This window comes from Rhamphochromis sp. 'chilingali', assembly GCF_963969265.1.
Source record: "Rhamphochromis sp. 'chilingali' genome assembly, chromosome: 5".
Taxonomy (NCBI): Eukaryota; Metazoa; Chordata; class Actinopteri; order Cichliformes; family Cichlidae; genus Rhamphochromis; species Rhamphochromis sp. 'chilingali'.
In genome coordinates, this window is record NC_137932.1 from 24,059,931 (window position 1) to 24,075,145 (window position 15,215).

A 15,215-nucleotide genomic window follows, 5' to 3' on the forward strand; every position below is an offset into this window, starting at 1 on the left:
CGAGACTCTTAAAACATAGCAGTGGTGAGGGCTTGTTGGAAATTATGTTAAATGCCAGCAGAACTGTTAAGAATTTCAGCTATCACATTTATTGTTAGATGGGAACAGGAAACCATGTTCTTTCTAAGAAGACAGGTATTTTTTTAGAGCTACAGAAACTAATGGACGAGCTAAAGAAAGGTCTGGTCTTTTATCTGAAAATCAAGTAGTTTTACCAAATTTACTATTCTCCAACAACCGGTTGTTGACTGCATTGTAAGGACAAATTTGCTTGCGTAGTGATGAAGTCTTCCTTTTCATCTTTATATCTGTCATACTGTTTCCATCAAGGCACTGCGTCACAGGTGTGACCTCTGAAATGCGGGTATGTGGGGTGATTTGAGTTTTGTGTTGATTTTCTGTAATTAAAGTCAGGGATAACCTTTGTGTTTTGAGGTTTGGCTTTAATGAACAGAAGTTTGGGGTAAACACTGTGTTTTTTTGGAATCGGGCTGGATCTGCTGTGTTTTTCACCAAGGGAGGTTTATGGTAACCTTTAAGAGCTGACGTCAGTCGCTTTTGTCTGCTGTACCTGTGCAGCCGGCCACTGCTGTGTGTGTGTGTGTTTGAGACGCAGGCAACAGTCTCTTTAATGAGGGTGAACTCGAAGGGTTGTGCTTAGTCTTCATTTGCCCTGCTGGGAAGGTTGCTGGCAATGGGTACTTGTGTGTGTCCGTGTGTGTGTGTGTGTTATGCTTGGGAAGCCCCCTATACACACTGCAAGACTTCTAATAATGAATACCACCTTTTCGAGTAAGTCGAACCCCGTGTGTGTGTGTGTGTGTGTGTGTGTGTGTGTGTGTGTGTGTGTGTGTGTGTGTGTGTGTGTGTGTGTGTGTGTGTGTGTGTGTGTGTGAGTGTGCGCACATTGTGTCACCCCCACGGGGCGACAGGTGCCACAGGCAACATGAAACTCTGCAGACCGACATGGTGAGAGAGAGAAAGAGAGACAGTGTGAAGTGATGGAAGAAATGGGACTAAAGAGATGAGAGAAGTACTGAAGGGAGATGGAAAGGTTAGACAAAGGGAGTCAGAGCCAAAAGTATGCGGACACACACAAATGTTAATCCTATATCAAGTTAAATCACAATGGGAATTAACCTAAAGTGCTTTCCAGTCAAGAAAATAGACTGTATATGACAGATGGACATAGGAACTGTGACGTCACCTTTTAATCCTGGCTGCAGGAATTTTGATGTTATGGCAGGGCAGGAGAAAAAACATCCAACCAACCAAATCAAGTAGTCTAAAATACCTCTGTATGCCGTGGCATTGAGGTTTACTAAACTAAGAGACTTGATCCAAGCTTGAAAGGGGTGTCCACGTACTTTTGGCAGTGTATTAGAGAAGGGATTGACAAATTGACCGAGAGAGATGGATGGAAAGATAGTGAGAGGAAGGGATGGAAAGACAGGGAAGCAGAGATAGACAAATAGACATAGAGATAGTTTTCACTGCTGGAATCAGGGACAGCTGGCATGTGTGTGTGTGTGTGTGTGTGTGTGTGTGTGTGTGTGTGTGTGTGTGTGTGTGTGTGTGTGTGTGTTGGCATGGCTGAGTTGCATAACACTCTACTGGGTCCCCCATGGCTTAGAGGCTAAAGTGGTGCCTCTCTCGCTCCCTCTTCCTCTGTGTTGAGCTAAGAGAGGTTTTATCTGTGTGGCATTTTTATAAAAGAAAATATTATTAACAAAATCAAAGTGAAAAACAATATTGATAATTTCTCAAATATGGAAAATCTTTGTGGAAAGAACATGTCAAATGCAACATTTAAGAATCCAAATTAAAGGTAGAAAGTATGGAGAAGACGCTCGCTCATGCGGGTCTTCCAAGTGTCGGGAAGGGAAGCACCCTGTTGTTGTGACCATGCCATATTTCCCATGGTGCTTTGCTGTGGGGAAGCTCTGCTGTGGAAAGAACAGCCCTGCATTTTCTCTGCTCTACTTCCTAAGATGCTGGCTGCTCTTTGTTGTCTATACACGTATGTATGTGTGTGTGTGTACTCCGCATGTGGGCACTTGCAGGCAGTCTTAATTGTTTGCATGCCGGTATTTGTGTGTGTGGGTGTCTGTGCACATTAATGTGTGTTAAATGCTGCTTCAGGATATCTTTCGTTTTGGTCGATGTTTAAAGCTGTGGAAAGTGGAGAAGGAGGTGAGGGCGTGCGTACAGTAGACAGCTGATGGTGTGGTAAATGATCCAAGTGAGTAATTTGCGCTGCGTACACATATTATGAGCTGTTTGCACTGCAGCCCTGACCTTTTTAGACATTACTCAAAAGACACCTTTAATTCTTCCAAAAGCCAGAAGGCACAAACACACACAATGTCCAGTACAAAATTACAGAAACGATGCAGCAGTAATCTCTGTAACTGTTAAGATCCAAATCTACCAACCCTGGGTTCTCTCCTTGCTTCCACAATCCAAAGCCAAGTGTGTTACATTGGTCATAAGTGTGAATGTGAGTGATTGGTTGTTCATCTCTATGAACCTATTTGTCTCTCTAGCCCTGTGACAAATAGGTGGCCTGTCCAGGGTTTATCCCACCTCTCAGTTCACCCAGTAAATTGAATTGGATAAGCAGAGGATGATGGATGGATGGAGTAATCCACGTACGAGCCACAAAGTTGGAAAAAAACATCAGAAGCTACAATGCTAGCTACAAGTCACTTAATGCATCATTGGTCTGCTCACATTCCATTTGTAGTGCGTCATGCCCGTCATTCATCGACAAGCTGCTTCACTGAAAAAGACGTGTAGCCATTGATTCTTCATTGGAAGTGTGAAAACGACATGAAACAGCAGTAATCTATACGAGCGAGAGAGCGCCCTGAGCGCAACTTTATTGGAATATTGGAATTCATAAATGTGAGCTAGCAAATACATTATATTTGTAGTGAAACTGTTAAAGTAGTCTGCATAATAGTAGTTGTAGTAGTACGGCCCTGTTTTCGGGCCTTCTCACCTTGTCGTGTTCAAACATGGAACGATGGGCAGAGAAAGCAGCAGCGTGCCCCCCACACATTCCAGAGGAGGCATCAGGGACAACGGGCATGACAGGGACTTAGTCAGACACGGAGGAAATGAAAAGCAGTAAGAGGAGGTGGGTTGAAAAGTGGCTTGCAGGGGCACAACAACTGAAGGCAGTACTCTGTGTGAGCCAATCAGATACATAGAAGGGCATGAGCTAAGCTAGCAGCGCATGAGGGCTGACACTGAGATGAACTAATCTGGCAGGATTGTGGCTTAGCTTGACCTCGTGGCCTGTCTGCACTCATGCTTTGCTCTTTTTCATTGTGGTGTCTTTGACAGTTACCATACAGCTTCCGGTTTTCCTGCACCTGAAAAACCAACACGAATTTGCGAAAAGACAAACAAAGACACAAATATGTGATTGAATGTAAAATATATGTGTTAATAGCGTATGGATTCAACATATGTTTGTAAATGTGGTCTAAGATAGCATTATAAATCAAAGAAAGTAATAACTTGTTTGGAAATGGTGACTATTGTGGACAGACGAATAGCAACATACACGAATAATTCCACTTCAGAGCTGAGCTCTCTTTGGCTAAATCCACCCACAACTGGCTGTGGGATATCACTTGTTTGAACAACTGTTGCTGGGTTGACAACTCCCAGTTTTAGAGTTTTTGGCTGGATCCACATCATGCCTCGTCACTCATGGGAAGAAAAGGAAGTAAAGCCCTGGGATCCTGTTGGCAACAGTCAGCCTGAAACAGGCTTAAGACCGACGGATGGAGCCGAGAGGAAGAAACCCATGATAGAGAATAATTCCAAGGGAGCAAGTGAGAGATTGGAACAGAAGACATTTCAAGGGTTTATCTTGATTAACTGACCAAAGAAAACACACAGAGGAAGACACAAAGCAAAAGACAAATGCTACAATAAAACAGACAAATTAAATACTTTTTGGGAAACTGAATGCAAACCAAGACTGAGACAGAGCCTTGCTGGCAATGAGCCTGAGACGCTCCCGGCCATATTTAATCATCAAATATTAATGCAGTAAAGATGGAATACAGGAAATTAATATTCCCCATTAACAAAGAAGAAGAGTGAGCAGCGGCTTGTAATGGCCACGAAAGACAAACGGCCTCTGTCCAGAGGTTTACGTTCTGTTCTTACTTTCCCTGATTATGGGATCCAAATCAGGTCACGGTCTACATCCTATATGATAATCTGAACACTCATCTGTTCCACCTCACATTTATCATGCTCACTTCCCCTTCACTCTTTATTTTATGCTGTTTAAATGAATAATCTATTACTTCCTCAAAGTGTTTTTTCCCTTGCTGCTAAGTGCACATTGTAGCCGTGTTTCCATAACAAACTTCCCAAGATCCACCTGCCGGTCAAACGTGGACTGGACGGTCTTAAATTTAAGTTTGCGTACGTACTGGTCTTACTGGTATCTAACTGTCTTACTGACCCAGTTTCTCTTCCTTAGTTCACTCTAAAAAACACCAGTTCAAATGATAATGACGCTGATTTCAGTGACAGTTCAAGATGATGGACGGCTTAGGCAGTAAAGTCAAACGTATCCAATGGGTAGAAAATGGTCCACTTCAGCTGCCGGCTACTGAAAGTTAGAAAAAGGAACGGACGTACTGTATTGTCACCGGGCAAGTTTTTGTTGTTTCATGTGTTTCATTTTAACCGGACTGTCTAGTTTTCAGTATCAGCCGTTTTTAACGTGTTTCCATACCTCTGAATCACCATTCACATCTTTGATGAGAGAAAAAGGTGTGGCTGTGTCGCTTTGATGACTGCTTCTACCTACTGAGTAAACAGAATATAAATCAGTGCTTTTTGGGTGACGTCAAGAATGAGTAACTGGTTCCCATGCCAGAGCATGGAGTACAAGCATTCTGAAGCAGAGTCACAGAGATATATGTTGGTGTCTTGATGCAGGAAAACTAAGTGCCCAGAGGTAGTCCTGTCATAAATCCTGAGTTTCTTTCATGACTCATGTGGGAGATTTGTGTTTTACACTTTTTTTACTTGCTAATTTGTTATCTTTTAATGCCATTTTGACACAAAGACGTGGGAGAATTGAACTACTGACTTTCCAGTACTCTACCTCTTAAGCCACAGCCACCTCACTAGTATAGAGGCATAAATCAACTAGCTCTCCAGAAGACAGATTTCAGCTGGTGATGGTAATCCCTATTAGATCCATCCATCCATTCATTTTCTTAACATCTTAACTAAGACTTGTAGGAGATCTATGTCAGCTCAGCCTAGCTGTCACTAGTCGAAAGGCGGAGTACATTCTGGACTGGTCACCAGTCCCTAACAGGGCTAACACAGGGAGACAGACCACCAAACACTCTAGCATCCACACCTACAGCCAACTTGGAATCACCTAACAAACATGTCTTTGGACTGGGAGGAAACCAAAGCACCCAGAGGAAACCCACACAGGTACAGGAGCGCAGGGAAAGCATCCAAACTCCACAAAGAAAGACCCAGCTGAGCAGAAAGTTTGAATTGGTGAGTTTCTTGCTGTGAGGCAGAAGGGCAAACTGTTGCACCACAGTGCTGCCCACCTGACCACCCTACCTCTAGGAAAACACAGTAAGGACCAGACCTAGCTGGTTAGCAGAATAAAATAAGACTGAGGGGATTGTCCGGTAGTAAATGATCCGAGTTACTGTCTGGAAAAAATAAAAACAAATGGCCACATATGCTTGGGTGGCTTGTGTTTTGCATCCTTTAATGACAGTAACCCTGCATACTGAAAATGAAACATTGTGCATGTGATTTTAATGATAATAGTTTAATGTTGGCACATGAAAATGAAAAATGTGCCCAAATCTGATGTTATCACTAATTTGACTGTTGAATCTAATTTAAAACGATTCACCTCTCCACTTTAATTCTTTTTGTTTTAACTTGTTACGGGGCTGCTCCAAATATACTTCAAGACAAACACGGACAACTTAGACAGCACTTCTGCGGTGTGGCTCTTGGGGGATTATATACTGGAATAATGCATGAATGTTCCAAACTCCCACAGTGCGAACATGATGTGGCATGACAATGCTGGAAAATGAGGGGTGTCAAAGCCTGCTGGGAACTGTAGTTGTTGAATGCAAAAGGTGTTTTTTGATGAATGACATGTTCAAGTGATGCGCTTTGAGCTGTGTATCCACCCCGCTCTGACAGTTGATGCTTCTTTTTTGTTTTCCTACTCTTCCCCTGCCTTTCTGCTCCTTTTCTCTTGCTCTATCTTCTTGGCGAGTGATCCTAACAAGGCGGATTATACATTTTCAGACTGAGAGCAATCCAGATATGATCAAGTATTTATGTAAGCTGCACTCTCACTGCTCAAATACATACAGAGCTCTCTCGACTCAACAGCTGTTTCATAACCAGCAGTCGCTACTCACTGTGTGTGTGTCTCTGTGTGTTACTGTATGCATGTGTGTGCACGTTAACAAGTCTGTGTGGTGTGATAGCTGATAGTCAACAATAAAGCACTGAATTATAAATGTGCAGTTAATGCTTAGGAGAGAACAGACATCTATCTGGCCTCGTTAGAGGAAGTGTGTGTGTATGTGTGCGTGGCCATATTTTTGCGCTTTCTGTTCCTTAAATATAAAAAAAAAAAACACTAATTGTTTGCCGCTTAATTGAAATGTAACTGCTAATCCAGCAGACTATGTAACTGTATTAATTAAAAGAAAAACACTCAGCGACTTGTGCTGAGTTAAACCGAACAAGGACTATTTATAGAGAGCAGGCCAGGCTGCACATGTGCATAATTCATAAATCTTTATGTGTGCATATATGTGTGTGTAGCAATACATAATACATAGTGTATACATCAGTGTTAAACCAGGCGCAGGCTGCAAAGTGCTGGGATTTACAAATATACTGCACTGCGTGAGGCACATACACACATACAGCGAGCGGAGGCTAGCCCATTGTGCTTGAATAATACCAAATGCATTGAAGTTTAGTATTCCCAGTGCACACCAGCATGGATTGTGGTTCCAGTGAGACACACATATAGAGTACAGTCAGATGTTTTCTGTCTATTTACCCGTTTGTGCATGTAGATTCTTCAGTTCCTGTGTGTTTGTATCCAGTATTTGCATATGTGTTTGTGTGGGGTTTTTCAAAATCTCTTTTCACTTGTAATGTGTTCTTTTGCTTTTATGTGGATTATTATGCTTCCCGTCTTTATATTCTCACACCTCCACTTGTGCTAATTTCTAGCTCCCTATTTTTGTTCTTGGACTCCTCTGGAGTACCTTTTATACTGTGTTTTTTATGCAGGCCCTCTGTTAATTCTTTGTCTGAATCTTTGCCGTTTTAGCTCCTGTCTCTTTAAAGCCTCTCTCTCCTTAAAAGTCACATTTTTTTTCTGATTGGTTGCCCCTCACGTCTCTTCCACAAACCAAACTCAATGCTTGTGGGCTTCCTTCTCTTGCCTTTGTGGAGGTTTCAAAAACAGCCTTTATACACACTAAAAAGTGTAATAATGTATTTTCCATTGAAAGGAAGCATCCATGGCTGCTTTCTGAGTTAGACTGACTGGTTTGCGGTGTTCTGAGCTGCAACACGGGCAGCACTGGAGATGATCATATAAGGAAATTCCCTCTAGCTGACATCAACCATGCTGAAATAAAAAAAAAAAACATTGTAAGCTGACTGTTTAAAGCAAAGTAGTTTATTTTCTGACTAAAACAAGCCTCTTTTTTCTTATCCCTTAAAGCTGTCTTTCTTCTGATTGGCTGCCTCTCATAAACAGATGGTTTGAACAGCACAGATCTCAGTGCTTGAAATTTGTAATATCACCTCTTTGTGGATTTATTCAGAGCCAAAAGTAGGAAAACAGAGTTTGAAACTGTGCATTAATGCTTTACAGGGATCACTTGTACATAGCCCACATTATTTGAAACTTTGTTTAATGTGAACATCTAAAGTTGTAACTGTATGTGTGTAACAGAAAATAAGGAAATGCTCAGTAAGGAAGCTGTAAAAGTTTGTGTGTGTCTTATTGTGTGTTATATCATGATACAGTGTGTGAGTAAATGTCTAAACATCTTGGTTTTGGTGAAAAAGAAAATGCATGCTTCAACGGAATACTCAGTGGCTGTTGGTTGGATTAAAAAACCACAGAGGTGCACATCACTTTGGATTCTGGTACTCTCATAATCCTGAGTGGGAATAGTTGGGTGGAATAACAGTTCTTGACACTAAGTCAGGTGTGATCGATGATGCTACAGAGTGCACGAGTTACTTTTGTAAAGCAGTTATAATGACGGCAGTGGTAGTTTTTTCTTTCTTCTGATCAGTTTCACATTTTTGCGTTTATACATTGTGCTTACAGCGCAGTCTGCGCTGAGATTTTGCGAAGTCTGGCTTTTTGGAAATTAAAATGTGGCAATGATGAGAAAGTGGTCATTTGTGCCTTATTTTGCATCCTCAAAATAAGTCTTCTATATGTAGGGACAGGAAGTTGGATGAGCTGTTTGGTGTCAGATTTGATGCATCTGGTCTTCTGCGTGCACTACAGCCAGTTGCACTTTTTGTAGTTCCTTTGCTCAGAAACGTTATTCTACTGCTATAAAATTGATTTTCCACACTAATGCTGTCATTGTTAAAAGTGCATATGCTGGCCACCCCTTTCAAGTCTAAATATAAGCGTGCATTTAAGTTGCCTTCATATACTGTGTATTACATATTACAACACACTCTTCATGTCCTTGCAAAAGTGCCATATGCGTTGGCCTGGCGCCTCCTCCCCCCCTGCTGGGGCCCTCCATCTATTTCTGGCTCTGCGTCATGCCTGGGCTTTACTCCTGTGGCAAGAGGAGTGTTTCTCTAGGGCTCCCACTCTGCTGTACACACACACATATACACACACACACAGAAAACGAGCGAGCGAGCGAGAGAGAGAGAGAGAGAGAGAGAGAGAGAGAGAGAGACTCACATACACATACACCTCCCGACTGAGACACGCTCACATGCCTGCCTGGTGAACGAGTGAGCGCACTCAGATGTAAACACACACAGTGGCAGACGGACAGAGCAGCGGATGGAGGCATGGATGAATGGGTGGCTGCTGACAAACTGGACTTCATATTGGGGGTTTGAACTTGTGTGTGCATGTGAGAGAAAGTGTGTGTATGCGTGAGAGAGAGAAGGAGACGGTCGGCCGGTTGGTCGGTGTGTCTGTTTCCGTGGCGATGGAAGGAGGGAGAGCGAAAACAGAGGAATGCTTTCGGTGATAGAAAAGGAGAGCCGGCCAGGTTGGTTCAAAGTCTGTCTGTCCATATCCAGGCTTCTTCTTCCTTTCCCTGCTCTCGTCTGCTTTGCCTTGCTTTCTTTTTCAGTCAAGTGGGTGCTTTCCTGTGAGTGTGTGTGTGTTTGTGTGAGATTGTGTTTGTGTGCAGCAACCAAGCAGGGGGGATGTCCTCGTCCGCGGCTGTGAATGACAGTGTGTTGTAATATGTGTGCAAGAAGGGTGACTATGACATAAAGTAGTTCATCATAAATATCTATCTATCTATCTGCCCCCCCCCCCCCCCCCCCTCTCTCTCTCTCTCGTCCTCTCCCTCCCAGGATGCTGTTAATGGACACACACACATATAAACTAGACAGCTGACTGTCTCACACAGCGGTGTCAGTTCCCTCCATTAACCGAGGGGTGCCACCACAACACACACGTACACACACCTAGTGTGCTTGTCCTCTTGAGCCTTGAGCACAGTGATTTACAAGAAAACAGGCTGAACTCTGTGTGTGTGTGTGTGTGTGTGTGTGTGTGTGTGTGTGTGTGTGTGTGTGTGTGTGTGTGTGTGCGTGCGTGCGTGCGTGCGTGCGTGCGCGCGCCTGTGTGTGTTTGTATTTATGTTTCATGTCTCCCTCGCTGCCGCTGGGACGTCCCTTGCATAACAAGTTACTCTAGTACACACAGCACAAACACACACTTGTATACACACACTGCCATTTGTCTGTCAGAGCAAAGAGGTGCGATTACAGTGACCTTGCTCTCCCCTGTTGGAGCTTTTTTTCTCCTTCTGGTTCTTTTCTATTAATGCCATTTTTTTTTCTTTTATTTTCCTCTTTCTTCCACTAATACTTCTTGACAGTGTTCACTGTCTCATTACTTATTATTTTGCTTCTTCCCTTTTGCTACTACAAGTGGCATCACAGTATAACCTTAGAATGAGTTTTATTTTCATACATGTTATTTGACCTTCTTCTTCTCTGGTTCACATCGTCGCCCTGTCTTTCTTCTCATCATCTGATTTTTGTACTTTGGAAAATATATTAAAGTATGCCTAGTCCAATTTAGCATGCCTCTTTTCCATATTTGTGTATAGGTGTGTTAAAAGGGTGGCTGCCCAAGTTAAAGTTTTGAAAAATGAGGTCAGTACGTGCACAAGTAATCCCTGGGAGGCAAAAGCTCAGTATTCAAACTGCTCTCAATGCTCAGTTTCAAATAGTTTTTTTCTGTTCTTCGCTGTGTATGACATCATAGAGAGAGGGAGGGGGGGGGGTCCCTAATATGGTCATTTCTATGTTCTATTTATGAGGGACAGCCCGTCAGAAGAAGACTTAGGCTTAAAGGAAGAGATGCTAAAACACCTTTGTTTAAGACAGTGGAACCGAGGACTTGCAGATACATACGGATTATTTTGAAGTGTGAGTCACGTAAAGTATAGAGACAAGAAAATAAGCATAACAGCTCCCATTTATGCTTTAAAAAATAGGTTTCTATTACACCATTTACATCCTACACAGTCTGAATTTAGTGACAGACAAAGACAGTTAAAAGGATGCAGTTGTGTGTCTAACTTTTTTGTTTTTTTTTCTAGAAAGACAGCCCGGTAAATACTGTAGCTGAAAAGACAAATAAAGTGACAGACAGACATAAACATGAGACGGGCTGTCAGACAGACAGAGATTGGGAACTAAGAAAGGAGACTGGCAGACAGATAGGAAGTCACTCGAAAACAGAGGCAGTCAGACGAGCTGGCAGTCAGACGGACAAGTAAACACATTGAAAAAGACAGACGGACAGACAGACAGGTAAACAAATGTACACAAGGACACACAGACAGAACGCCTGGCAGAAGAGGTTGAAAAAGAACTGTCTTGCTAACTCAGCCAAAAACAGCCAGACACTCAGACGTGCAGGCAAATTCTGAGACAGCCGTTTAGCACAAGCGATAAGGCTCCTATACAAATATGTATTTGACAGACAGTCGGACTGACTGATGGACAGAGTGACAGACAGAGCAGGCAGGCAGACCAAGAGATGATCAGTCCCTCCGGTCCTAAAGCGTAGGAAGTCTTGCCGCTCTGCCGCCAAGTGTGTTAAACCATTTTTCCATTCACAAATTCTCAGACAGTGAAGTGTGCTGCTTCTGCCCTGGTATGTGCACGTGTGTGTTTGCAGTTCACGTGTGCGTGTGTTTACGTGCATGAGCGGTGTGATGCTCCAGAGGCGGGTGAGTGGGTGAAGGCCACATTCAATTGCTTTTCTTCAGCACTGATAACACTGTTCATTTAAATGCATTTTGTTGCGAGTTGTGACTCTGAAGAGGAGAATTTTCTAAGACCTTGCTTCCCAGAAATGTGCCGTTATACAACTCAGTTTATTCACTTTAACCACATTGTTCCCCACATGAAGAGCTCACTGGGGTTATAAACTTTTATTCATCGTATTACTGATGATGAATGCCTGTTAGTGAGGAAAGTCATATTTGTTTAAACTCATTTCCCACTAAAAACACAAATTCATATTGGAGCTGACATTTGCCCAGAGAATAGTGCAGTGTTTAAAAATTCTGAATGTTTTTGCTCTCCTTCCAGGTAGGCCTCTACTCATTTGCGTACGGTATGAAAATCATCCCGCAGAAACAGCTCGTCCACAGAGCGAATATCGAGCCTCACACACTGTGCTTTTATTTTTGGCCGTGTTGTGTGGCTGTTGCTTGGTAAAGTCTGTCTGGGACCGGAACTGCTTCTCTGAAAAAGATTCTGAAAAAGATTCTCTTCTCTACAGGAAATTAGGCTTTGACTAGTTTGAATGCACATACAGTGCCGGTGATGGAATCGGTAGCATGCAAAGTTAGGAAACAGCAGTTTGCAACACAGATGTCCTTAGTAACTTATGAAATGGTAATTAAAGAAATGGCAAATAGCTGAAAAAAATGTAAAATAAATCAAATTTCCAGGGTCAAGAAACAACATTCATACTCAACAACTAAAATATATTTTTATTTTATTACAGTTTGAGTTCACTCTTCCTACTGTTGACCATTACAGCTGTTGATTGTGGCACAAAGCTGAAGAGTAACTGCTAGTGAGCAACTCTGAAACACTTTTGATTAAATATTGGGGTAGCAGATCTTTACGTATAGGCAAGTGTGTGTGTGTAAAGGGGGGGGGGGGGGTAAAGCTGCAATCTTCCAATGACCAGCGGGGGCGACTCATACTGATGTCTATGAGATGATTACAGTACTACTCACTGGATCTGTGACCGCAGTAAATACTTTCCTGATGAATACCTAATTTCGAGTCTTTTTTCATACAGCACTTTTTTTTGGGTAACTAATACTTCTAGTTGCAGTAATACAGAAGGTCAGGCAGTTGATGTGGATGATATAAGGCAGTGGTGTTAAACATAGGCAGTCCAGCCTACTGGACGGCTTTGGAAAATGCGACAAAGTTAATAGATTTCAAATTTCAATTTTATTTATACTATATTTTCATAAGATTTACAGCCTTTCCTATTGATAGAGCACTCCCAGGCCCTGCACACTGAAAAAAAGGGATTGCCCATTTCTTGGAGTTATGTAAGCATCTTGTGTGTATTTAACACAATTGCCTCATGCTTTAAAGTTAAGTGTAACTATATAGTGTAGAAACTACATGATATGCAGAGAGGGTATATTAAACTGTTCATGTCATGTTCAGTGAAGTAAGTCAATAATATAGCAATGTTAAATCCTGCGACACTGCTTGTGATTTTGGCTCGCGCACTTTGGATCATGGTTTGAGGAAGGCATCCATCTCATTCAAGTTGAGCAGCCGCCTCTACTTTTTTTCAGAATACCGAAAAAAAGGAAAATGGGTGGTTGTTACATTTACAAAAGTCTAACTTGTAATTTGAACAAAATAATTTCATGTTTCTATGGTGAACGTAATTAAATCATGTAGTATATGTATGAAATTCAACAACTTAATTTGATCTCATTGAGATGACATGATACAATCTAGTAAGAGTGGTTAGTTGAAATTCACAAGATCACACGAGATTTCAAACTGTAGGGAAATCACTGGAGTTATAAGAGGCAGACAACTACACACACCACGCGTATGCTGTCGCCATTTTTTGTGGTTGAACCTGTCAAGGACAAAAACGTAAAAATTGTGCATCAAGCCTTGATAAGCCATGTTAACCCTGGATTGGTGGCGTGGTCGTTAGTGCTGTTGCCCCACAGCAAGAAGCTCCTGGGTTCAAAGCCACAAGCTGGTTAGTTTGCACTGTGTTCTCTCCCACAGTGAAAAGCCATGCAGTTATTAGAGTAAGGTTAATTGGTGGAAATGGTTGTTTGTCTCTATGTGATACACTGGTGAGCTGTCTGGGGTGTACCCTGCCTCTTAACCTATCACTTTGGGGTTATGCCCCTGCAACCCAGATAAAGGGAGGAAGTTGTTGTAAATCCATTCCTTTGTTGAACAATATGTTAATATAAAGACAACATGTAGTATTTAAGTCACCAAGTAGTATTGAGCTAAAGGTTATTGAATAGTGTTGGAATAAAATGACAAAATTGTGAAGGATTAAAATATTCCAAGGGCTCAACTTACTTCATCTAAACATGTTTCAATCATGTTTTATCAACACAAAATGCACCAGTTTATTTAATATGAATAAGTTGTGTTGATTTAACATAGTTAAGTTTCTGCCAAAGCAAAACATCTGTGTGCAATCAATGTCCACTATTGAATCAAGTAAATCTAACATGCTCTTCATTTGCCATTCATACTAAACCAAAGTAATTAAGTAATACATAAAAAAAATTAAATGACAGAAAATTCACAAATTTTCTGTCTGTTTTGGGGTTTTTTTGTGAGTCCACAGAAGAAAAAGAACATTTTCTATGAATTAACAAAAATATATCATTTATGTGGCTCAAGATATAAGACAAGTTTGACATCCTGATGTAGGGCATGACTGCTAAGTCACTATGTCATTGTGTTAAGTTTCATAGTCGGCCCTCAGTGCCTGGTTTTATCGTCCTGAGACCTTGAGTCTTCATATAGCACTTTGTAATCCATTCTGCTCAACAGTGTTTTATACTTTGTTAAGCTGCATTAACTTTGTGGCGTTATGTCGTGAAATAAACCCACTGTCGTCACGAGGACATACTTTTTTTTATGTAACATATGCAATGAAATGTTAGAAGAGGTACCTTCATTTTTATATATTATTATCAGGTCCAACTAAGCTTGGAGAAATTAAAAATTTATCCCAAACGAGAGCTCAGGTGGTTAAAAAGCATCTCTTTGTGGCATTTTTTAAATTCATTCATTTTTTATTATAGTTTTATTTCAAAACCCAAGAAAAGAAAAGTTGACATCTTATTTTTCTTTCAGAGTAACATTGAGAGTAACTAAATGTAACAGAGTAACTAAATGTTTTGTTTAAAGGAACTGCATTTCCAGCCAATAAGACCAAATTAACCCCGTGAGGTCTGACCTACTTTGCCAGTCATTGGTTTGCTTGAATAATCTCAGCTTCATATGTACAGTGAAGTTAAATATATAATTTATATTTCAGGAAAACTTGCTATCAAAATAAGTTAAATGACTATAAAGACAAAAAGCATTAAGCCTTTCAGAGGTAAATAATAATGAACTTTGCTACTAAATCTGATGGTTAATGCTTCACATGATTAATTAAGAGTTACTACATTTATTATTCTGCCTTTTAATAAATATTGGGGCCCTACTTTTAATAGGTTAGCACATTGCTCAGACCTGTAACTGTGCTTTCCCCTTCAACCCCAAATCAACTGCAAAACTCATGTTTCCTTCTATTATCCTTAACACTCACTCTCTCACACACACACACATAGCAGGACAGGTGGCTGTATCACCTTGACGTCCAGTTTTACACC

General features: G+C 41.4%; 1 protein-coding gene across 4 annotated transcripts in view; it reads left to right on the top strand.

Moving 5' to 3' along the window:
• hivep2a (HIVEP zinc finger 2a) overlaps window positions 1–15,215 on the top strand; it is a 124,183-nt gene that overhangs the window by 35,257 nt on the left and 73,711 nt on the right. Inside the window, exon 1 of one of the 4 annotated variants that reach the window (XM_080883889.1) lies at window positions 9,061–9,326. The exons of the other annotated variants lie outside the window; for them this stretch is intronic. The gene's annotated coding sequence lies outside the window, so the exon portion shown is untranslated. Of the gene's footprint in view, window positions 1–9,060; window positions 9,327–15,215 lie in introns of those variants that run through there. 4 annotated transcript variants of the gene reach the window in all.